This window comes from Tasmannia lanceolata, unplaced genomic scaffold (genome assembly GCF_043159265.1).
Source record: "Tasmannia lanceolata isolate RefF3 unplaced genomic scaffold, GAP_Taslan_0.1 ptg000024l, whole genome shotgun sequence".
In the NCBI taxonomy this organism is placed as follows: Eukaryota; Viridiplantae; Streptophyta; class Magnoliopsida; order Canellales; family Winteraceae; genus Tasmannia; species Tasmannia lanceolata.
Genome location: NW_027518701.1, coordinates 518,055 through 528,035, shown reverse-complemented (window position 1 = coordinate 528,035; position 9,981 = coordinate 518,055). Strand labels below are relative to the sequence as shown.

General features: G+C 37.3%; 1 long non-coding RNA gene across 5 annotated transcripts; it reads right to left on the bottom strand.

Moving 5' to 3' along the window:
- Positions 1-6,071: 6,071 nt before the first annotated feature.
- On the bottom strand, positions 6,072-9,807 carry LOC143857223 (uncharacterized). 5 transcript variants are annotated; one of them, XR_013238529.1, is made up of 5 exons: positions 9,611-9,807; positions 9,320-9,386; positions 8,750-9,211; positions 7,298-8,234; positions 6,072-6,647 (listed from the first exon to the last, which is right to left on the bottom strand). It is a non-coding gene; the product is annotated as an uncharacterized LOC143857223 (long non-coding RNA). The 5 variants fall into 5 exon arrangements; XR_013238528.1 differs by having other exon boundaries at positions 6,072-6,590; XR_013238532.1 differs by lacking the exon at positions 6,072-6,647 and having other exon boundaries at positions 6,666-8,234; positions 8,750-8,960; positions 9,093-9,211; positions 9,611-9,803.
- Positions 9,808-9,981: the final 174 nt, after the last annotated feature.

The following is a 9,981-nucleotide window of genomic DNA, read 5'->3' as shown; positions in this document are numbered from 1 at the left end:
TTAGAATGAGGGCTCTATTTATAGAGTTCAAGTACCAACCAAAAGGACACCCATTAAAGGTGACCATTAATGGATTCATGTATTTATAGGTGAGTCTTCTAAGAGTCATACATGAATCCTTAATCATAAAGGTCATGCATGAATCTCTAGATGACTCTCCATAAATTCCAAGTCCTTAAGAGCCATGCATTTTCATGTCCTTAAGAGCCATGCATGAATCTCCACATTCATTGAAACTTCTAACATTTAATGTTTCAATAAATATAGAGCCAGACATGAATCCTAATCCAAAGAATCGTGCATGAATCTCTATATACAATGTTCACCATTATTAGATACATGTTCAAGGTTTAATAGAAGATTTGAAACTCATTTATTGGAACAAAATCCAACAGGAGCTTACATCCCCACGGCCTTCAATTTTCTCAAGCCGGTTTCGTCTTCTTCCACCTCTCCAAGGATCTCATAGGAGTTGTGTGTGTGAGTAGATGTGGTCGATAGGTTTTTCTTTTATCTTGGAAGCAGGAAGGTTGGTCTCTAGGTACTGAGTCTTCTTTAGAGAACTAATTGTTAATTATCTACTACCAAATTAGCTATTATCCTAATTAACTATTAACCACTAAATGAAATTGTAATTAATTGACAAAGAAAAGTTGGAATTTTAAATTCTCTTGCATTCAAGTTCTCTAGTTCACAGAATTGTTCTCAGATCCATTTGAATTTCTTTAAGTTTATTTTTATATCTATTTTAGAGAATTATGAATTTTTTATATATAAAATAATATACCATGGAAAACAATTTCCAAGACCTAAGTAATTTTCCTGAAAATCGGGAAAATTCTATTTTGAACAAAATCCAAAAAAGTAGCAAACAGAGGAAAATTTATTTTCCAATGCAAAAAATTTCCATACATCTAAACTAGGGGTGCAACTTAGGCCGGGTTGGGTCTGGTTTAGAGCAACCCTAGCCCAATCCAAGTGTGGACCCCGATCCGAGAATGGTGAGGAAACGAGTCCCTACATCCTTAAAGATCTCCACATGAAAGGAGAGCTCTACCAAGGAACTCTCGAAACGGATGCCACCCTCATAGCATAGCACGAGTGGCGATAAATGAGATACCTCTTGATCCAAGGATAAATCCCTAAACCAAGAGATACCTAAAATAAACTCAGAGTCGCCATCCATGGATAGGCCATGGAACCCCAAAATCAAATCCTCTGTGCAATTGATAACCAGAAATATATATGGGCTCGTGCCTGATTACGAATGGAGAAGGTCCGAAGAGCACCCCAATTCGTCTGAGTGCAAGCACTTGGTCTCTTATTCCATTTTCATTAACTCCAAAGAATTTTGGGCAAAATCTTGTGAAATGTGAACAAAATATCCCTGGGAAGACGTCTACCTAATCATGCATGACCAGGGGATAAAATAATAAGCACACACAAAATAAAATAAAAGATGTGTCACCTAATGACAACTAGGTTATGAGTGACATGCTTAACTGGTGTCTAAGTTCTTGTGAACAAACACATACATGCTACAGCTAAAGGTATAGGTCTGCACAAGAAAGTAAGAGAACACAACAAAATAACACAACAAATCCTAAAATCGTAAACGATCTAGCCCGAGTCCTTAGATGGTCTGATGTTCATCTAAAGAAGCCTACGTATCCCCGCCTCCACGAGAATCAGAGCAACGTAGTTCTTCGTGCCTATTCTAAGCTATGATGCCTAAGACACTTAGACCTCTATTCTAAACTCGATCTAAAAGACCGGACTAGTTATTAAAGCTTCATGAGTGATTATTTAAATTCCAGTGAAATGTAGATTTTGGGACACCCTATATGCCCTAACTAAATGCAGGTTAGCCCTAAGCTAATGCAGGTGGTTCCTACAACCTATGTGTAACTAGGCTGTGTTTCCTAAGGAGAATAAAGAGCGGACTAACGCATCATATTCTAGTCATCAGTCGGCGATGTGGATCGCCAACTGACCGGACGGAGGCGCTCCTAGAACTCTATGACAAACCCCTAACTCTAAAACAAGCACACAACAAACAAACAATACGTCAAGGACAAACCCCTATCTCTAAAAAAAAAAACTCTCTACCTAGGACAAAATCCTAACTCTAGAGGAAGATCTTTTTGAAAATAAGGTTTTAAAAAATTTTATGCAATCCATTTACAAATTTTAGCTGGACTTAGGATAAAGATTCCAAGCTGCACTACGTACCTCGTGGAAGAGGATCAAGCCAACGTAATTCAAAATGAACTCTCCTACTACGCTCCTAAAGCTTTAAAGCACTTCAAATGCTTTTGATGTTTTAAAGTTTTGATGTTTTTGAGTTTTCAAATATTCCAATGTTTTTTGGATTTTAAAGCTTTTCCAATGTTTTTGATATCTTCAAAATGTTTTAGATGTCTTTGGATTTTTAAATGTTTTAGATGTTTTTGAATTTTTAAATGGTTTTGGATTTTTAAATGTTTTCACCCTTTTGGTCAAAGACCTTAGGGAATACACAAAGCAAAACCCTGGGCCATACCCTAGGGCTAACAGGGGAAACCTCTAAACTGGGTAAGCTAGTGTCAAAGACAAGGAAATGATCTAAGATCCCAAAGATCCCAAACAAGCAAAGCTCTAATAAGACTGTGCTAGTCTTTAATAAAGAAGAGTGATAACATCACTAAGGAGAAACTCCTAACTGATAACACTAAGGAGATGAACAAACAAGTCAAAGACTATCTAGTAATGCTGCCAAAAGGACGAATGAGTCAAAGACTCTCTAATAATACCACTAAAAAGATGAATGAGTCAAAGACCCTCTAATAATAACACCAAAAGGACGAGTGAGTCAAAGACTCTCTAATAACACTACCAAAATGAGGGCAAATAGAGTTAAAGACTCTTTAGAAGAAGGGGTTACTCTAACATGAGGCTGGGTAAGCCTCCTAAAGGGGAAACTCTCTAAATGAGACAAGGCCTGTCTCCAAATAGGAGCTCTATAAATGAGGTAAGGCATGCCTCCCAGACACAAAGGTGCGCTCCAAGTATCCCTATTATCACCCTTGCAATGATAAAGTAAGGGATTAGACAACTAACGGACTAAGTTGGTCTCTAACTAGTAGAGGATACAAGCCGGGGTACAAATTAGAGATGGATTCTATAAATGAGACAAGGCATGCCTCCTATGGGTACACTATTTATCAAAATCAAGATAACCTCCCTAAGGAATCTGCTCTAAATGACAAAGCTTGTCTCGAAAGGAGAATCACCTTGATGAGACAGAGCGTGTCTCCTAATGGTTAACTCTATACTAAATCCAAAGTATACTCCCAAAGAGATAGGCTCTAAACAACGAGGCTTGATTCCAAAAGAGGATTGCCTCATGAGACAAGTTATGTCTCCTAATGAGGGCTCTAGATGACTCTTTCATTGCCCTAGCAATGATAGAGAACTAGTATCTAAGAATGTCTAAAAGACTAAGAAAATCTCCTAAAAGAGAAAGGGAAATGCTAATGGGACTCGGCAAGTCCCCTAAATGAAGGGCTTGGGTTAACACCTTCATCGATTTTAAAGAGTTTCTAATCGAACCAGATTATTGGGGGTTCGGTCAAAATGGGATGTCTACACCAAGGTAGCATTCCCTTAACCCTAATCCGACCCAACTTGAGTTTCATGTCGAGGAGGATCAACCCTAACCCAGCCTGCCTCAAGGTGGCAAACGGGCCGTGCCCGACCGCGGCCCGGCACGGCACGGCCCGCGAGCCCGGATGCCCCCTTTAAAAAATGTGTTTTTTTTTAAAACAAATTCGAGAATACCCCCAAAAGGTGTTTCAAACGGCTAGTTTGGGGGTATTCTCGTTCAAAACTTATATATTTCATAAAATCTCAGAAAATACCCCCTCCAACGATTTTATTACAAGGTTATTTTAGTACTTCTGTTTCACATCCCTTTGACACATGGCACAAGTTTATTGCATAGTTTTTTTTATCCAGAAGTGATTAGTATTTTCCTATAGCAACCCTGTTAAAAAAAAATTATAAAGATGGGAGGTCTCAAAGAAAAATTTATTCAAAATTAAGGTATTCATTCTGAGTTGGTTGCCCCACGGCACGTTTGCCATTTTGAAATTGTGGGCCAATGAATAGATTGAATTGAAGAGACTGGTAATGTGAAATTACCATGTGAACCCATCGTGATTATAATATTGGTTCATTGGTGTCTACACCTACCTTAGTTAAGATATGGATGGGTTAGTATAAACCTGTCACATTAGATTAAAATAATTATTAGACAATCACTTTCCCATTAGATAATTACTAAAAAAGGGACAGATATAATATATATATATCACTTTCCCACATATAACTCATAAGTTTACACGATATACATGTAATATGGTGTAATCCCGTATAGTAAAGTATTTTTCAAAAAGTATAAGGCTTACCCCATAGGATGATCCAAGCCATCCATTTGATGGGCCGCATATTTACCCCAAAAACCATTTTCATTGGATGACCCGAACCCTTAGATCTGTAGAGGTTTCCATAGTATGCAGTGCCACTATAGATTGTAGGGCTAGGATCCAAGAATTTATTTATTTTTGGATATTTAAGTCCTTTGGTTGAAAAATGTGATTGAACCCAGCCCGGCACGGCGGCCTGCGGGCCGGGCTGGGCTCGCCTTGGAGAAAATCATTCCGGCACGGCACGGCCTGTGAACCCTTCTGTGCCGTGCCGTGCCCGGCCCGCGGGCGGCCCGTTTGCCACCTCTCTCTCTCTCTCTCATCATAGTTAGATTTAGATATAGATCTCTCTCTCTCTCAAAACAGACCCTCGGTGGGGCCCAACAACTAAATGGTTTGGATCTTTGGACAAGGTAGGCGCCAATGTATTTAAAAAAATATATGTGCACATATATGCATACACTATATAAAGTATATATATATATATATATATATATATATATATATATATATATATATATATATATATATATATTTTAAAGAAAAATACTTAGGACTACCTTGTTCGAAGATCTAAACAATTCATTTGTTGGACGCCGTGTAAATATGCTTTGCCCATAAAATCATCTCCATATGATGGTCCTAACCTTCCATTTTGGAGAAATTGCCATTTACTTTGGGCAGCAACCAATGAACGGTTTGGTGGGGATTCAAGCTCACTTCCTTGTCTTCTTGTGCATGTGTCACAATATTGGAATTTATCTTTATTTTCCAAACAAAATCCCGTTTCTTTTAATTAACTAGTAAAAGTGCACGTGAAACTAAGGTATTTGATAACAAAATTTAGTAAGATTTTCTTCCGAGTGAATAGATTCTGCTCTTCAATAGGCACGATCCATTTATGTACAAATCTTATCCATTAACGTTTGTATCCTTTTGAACCCTTGGCCAAATATTCAACTCTTCAGTAGGCATCCATTTATGTACGTTTGGATCCTTTGGAACCCATTATTGTCTGGGCCACCACTAATGACAGCAAAGGCGTAGCTGGCTTTTTGTAAGGGCACCTTCATTTTAACATTACTTCCAAGAAGAAAAGAAAGCAGTAGTGACGTAGTGTTATCATGCGTGTGCGGTATATAGAATAACCACCCATAGAAACTACGATGAAATAAAACCTCATCCCATCTCCAACCGGTCTGCCACTCCATGAATATCCAAAACTTTGGCCTTCCCCAATTGCTTTCACCCAATTCCTCTACAAGCTCCCCATGAGATGAAAATGAAACTTTGGCTTTCCCCAATTGCTTTCACCCCAATTCCTCTACAAGCTCCCCATGAGATGAAAATGAAACGCGCAACAACAGTTCATTGTATTTTTTATTATATCATTTCATTATATTGCCTACTCATAAACTTAAATTCATGAATTTATATCCTCAATACCCTTGAAATTCAAGGAGACCCAATGAGCATAAATTTTAAATACAACAAATTTAAAAGCAAGCACAAAATCAATGAAAACCAGTCTTTCTCACATACCCATTAACTCAAATTTCAAAAATTTCGCAGTAAACAGAGGTATACTAAATTCAAGCATAGTTCCACCAAAAAAAATCCATTGAACCCATGAAAATACAAAGGCTACATTAGAGAAATCCGATCACTTATACGCATACCCATTAGTCCAGAGGTTATGACCCCATACAAAAATTACAGCTCCATTCCACAGGGTAGAAGTCCAATTTGAGCCCCATTCCACAGGGTAGAAGTACAATTTGAGCCAGGAAAAACAAATGGTTATCTTTAGCACCCATGGAAATTCGAAAAACAAATGGTTATCTTTAGCACCCATGGAAATTCGAAAAACAAATGGTTATCTTTAGCACCCATGGAAATTCAATCTGAAGGTGTCACCCAGCCTTGCCGCTCTTGGAATCCATAGAAAGCCCTGGAATCACTGACACAACATTTCTTCCCTACCCTCCTCCGGAACTCAATAAAATTGGTGATATTGCCTCCAACCCCTCCCTCATTCGCTGAAAATCCTTGCGAGGATAGAACTGCACAAAATTTCTCTAAAATGTGCATTCTGATTGGTGATGTCCCATAATCCTCACTTCGCTAAAGGCAGACGATGCAATTAAATAATCATTGACATGCCAATGTCATGTAGTTAATCTGCTTATGCAAGCTTCCCACAACTAACAAATAAAGAAAGACACGATATTTGTGAATCATATAGAACAGATTGAGAATCTTCATTAGTTATTGCTTTATCAGGTACTTTCTCAAACTATTGCTTGATAAGGTGAAACTGAGGTATTTTACGACATAAAAGTGCAGGTAATTTTAAATGGATAATTTTTCTACCACTGGCAATTTTATGAATTCTAGTAAAAGATGCACGTGCAAATGCACGTGCGACCAAGATATTTTACAACATGGTTTAGTACAGCTGCGAAATTTCTCGTTTCAATCTTTAAAATGAAGTTGAAGTAGCTTTGGACCTGTTTTATGTCAACCAAAGCAGGACTTTTCTGTCAAATTTCTCCCCATAAGTGTATCATTTGAAAAAACGGGTTATTCAGCAAGGCGAGAGAGTTGCATGGTGTATGTTTTTGCATCTAAAATTTTACTCTAAAATTTTAATACAGTAAAACTCATTTTCCAAGATTGTACCTCCATTGGCAAATGTAAGATCAACCCATGTTGTGTTGATCATCTAGAAACCAAAGTGAAAGAATGGGCGAAAAATTAATTTTTTTTACGCTCATTTTACGTCAAAAGAAACAAAGCCTAAGAGAAATTTAGAGGGAACAAGACTTTACCCAAGAGACAAGGCATGGAGGCAGGGCCTTTGTAATTTTGAGACCAAGAGTGAGAGGTGGCTGTGATAACTCGATGGAGTCTTGGCCAATAACATGACAAATCCATGTTCTTTGTTCCTCCATACACTTCATCACCTAATAGAGGAATCCCCATAAACTTTGAATGTACACAGATCTAGTTCAGAATAGCAGACAGGCAATGTGAGTAGAACATTTTTCGCAAACCACATTCGCTGCCACGTACAACACTACTAAAAATAGGGAATCTTAGAATTTGCCATCAATGCAGGAAGCAGGCAAGATCATTAAAACAACATAATGTTTAAAACTAACGAATTACTAAAACATGAAAGTTATATGAAGATATTGCAGCATGATCTCCATAGGAGCACCCTGAAGCAAATAACCAAGAGCTTAAGCAATATCATCCAATCAAATAATGGATAATGATAATAACATAAGTTGTTGCGGGGAGAAACATTTTAGAAACTACAGTCAAGCCCACTCACTCATTGTCAAGATGATCCAAAAATATCTCCCACTTGTTTGTCATGTACAGTATAGCTTTCCAAATGTATAGTATAGCAAATCACCAAAAAAAAAAAATGCACAGTATAGCTTTCCAGTTTTGTCAATACATTCGATAATTAACTTCCTAGTTTTGAAAAAACCATATTCATCCGATTCTCCAATTCTCAAAGGACTTACATAATATGTATTTCAGACTACTATCACTATACAGATCACTCACTAAGAGAAATTCAGAAAAGTCCCCAACAAAACTACAGCCAAGGTGATCTTGTGGGTTTTCCATCTTTCTTTTTTCTGAAGTTCATGAACAGACATTTCTGGTTTTCAGATATTGGAACACAAGATGCATCTGTATAACATTTCAAAAAACAAAACCCACTTTTCTCAGGCTAGTCTGCTTTCATCGCTACAAAACCAAACGGTCCCAAGTTTTGTAGTTAACTTTCAAGGTAATTATAAGGCAATCTCACAAATGAAATCAATTGAAAGGGACATGACATAATGATTATTTTTAATATGAGACATTAAGATTGAATTTTGTAGTGAAAAATCATGATTTTTTAATAAATTAGAGGATAAATTCAGCAATTAAAATTGTATATAGTCTATGAAAACTTTTCCTTCCATAATTGGGAAGTAATTGGAAAAAACTGTGAATCCCCCCAAATTAACTTCGGGTCATTTCCAGGAATAATTGGGTTGAGTCGACTCTTTCCTGATACCATCCGGCATTTTCCGACACGACTCGAAATTTTTTGACACGACCCCAACTTTCACCGAGTTGACCCCAACTTTAACAGAGTCAAACCCAAATTTCACCATTATTTTTACATCGGATCAACCACTTCGACCAGATTTTAAATTTATCATTGATTCAGTTCATTTCTCGAAAGATTTAGAAAAATGAATGGTGTGACTTACTGTTTAAGTGGTCAACGGTTGTTGATTTCGCTATCTCGACGAATGTTGCCTGTATGAATGGAATGGCTAGCAGAATGCAATGCATGGTAGATAGATCGTCAGGAAGGCGACGGGTAGAGAGGAATCAATGTTACAGTAGGAAAGCGACAGCCGGAAAGGAGCAAACGCAGTGGTAGATCGTGTCCTGTTCTTCTCGGTGTGTGAATTGTAACTGGGTAAACATTTGTTCAAATCCTAAACATAAGTGATTGATTTTCATGTAGTTAATTGAATTAAAATGAACTTTTAAGTTATAAAAGGAAGACTCATTTTTTAGGATTAAAAATGATCAATTCCATTCCACCTTCATCCCTTCACATGCCAATATCGGCAATAAATGATTATGATTTGGAGGACTTTCTTCACCAACCATTCACCATCCATTCGCTGTGCATCCATCCGGTTTTTGAAGAAATTCAAAACCTACAAAGAAGATAATTGTTCAAATCTGCTCCGTTCTCATGGATAAGATAATCTTGGAGGGTTTAAAATAATTTAAGGGAACTAATCACCTAAAACATAAAAGCGTACCATCTAAATGTTTTCAAGGAGCTCATTAAAGTGAGACCTTCTTTCGGTGAATTATTGCATATACAACCTGCACTACATGAGGCTTTAAAGACCTTCTTTTGGTGAATTATTGCATATACAACCTGCACTACATGAGGCTTTAAAGACCTTCTTTCGGTGAATTATTGCATATACAACCTGCACTACTCATAAAATAAGGTAGTAAACTAACGAATAAGATAATCTAGGAGGAGGGTTTAAAACAATTCATAAGAACTAATCACCTAATTAAACATTAAATAAAACGCATACCATGTAAATGTTTTCAAGGAACTCAATAAAGCGCAGGGGATTCTTGCAAGGCATGAAAGAACTGTCGGTAGAACTCCGAATCCCTTTTCCCCTTCCAATATTGCTTTGTTGGACTGCACCCACTGCTCTACCCCGAAGCAAGAATAGCATTCCACTAAGGTCCTTGAACATTCAAATAAATAAGTAGATCTAAAGCTGCATAAAGACATGATAACTTTATTCAACTTTTTTCTTCAATAACAAAAAGAGAAATGCTGCTCAAGTAAACACTGCTGAATTTACATTGACAAGGAGCAAGCTTGTTCCCTCTCCCATGACAAAGCCATCGAGATCCTAGAAAAGGTAATGATCATCATTTACAACATAGATCA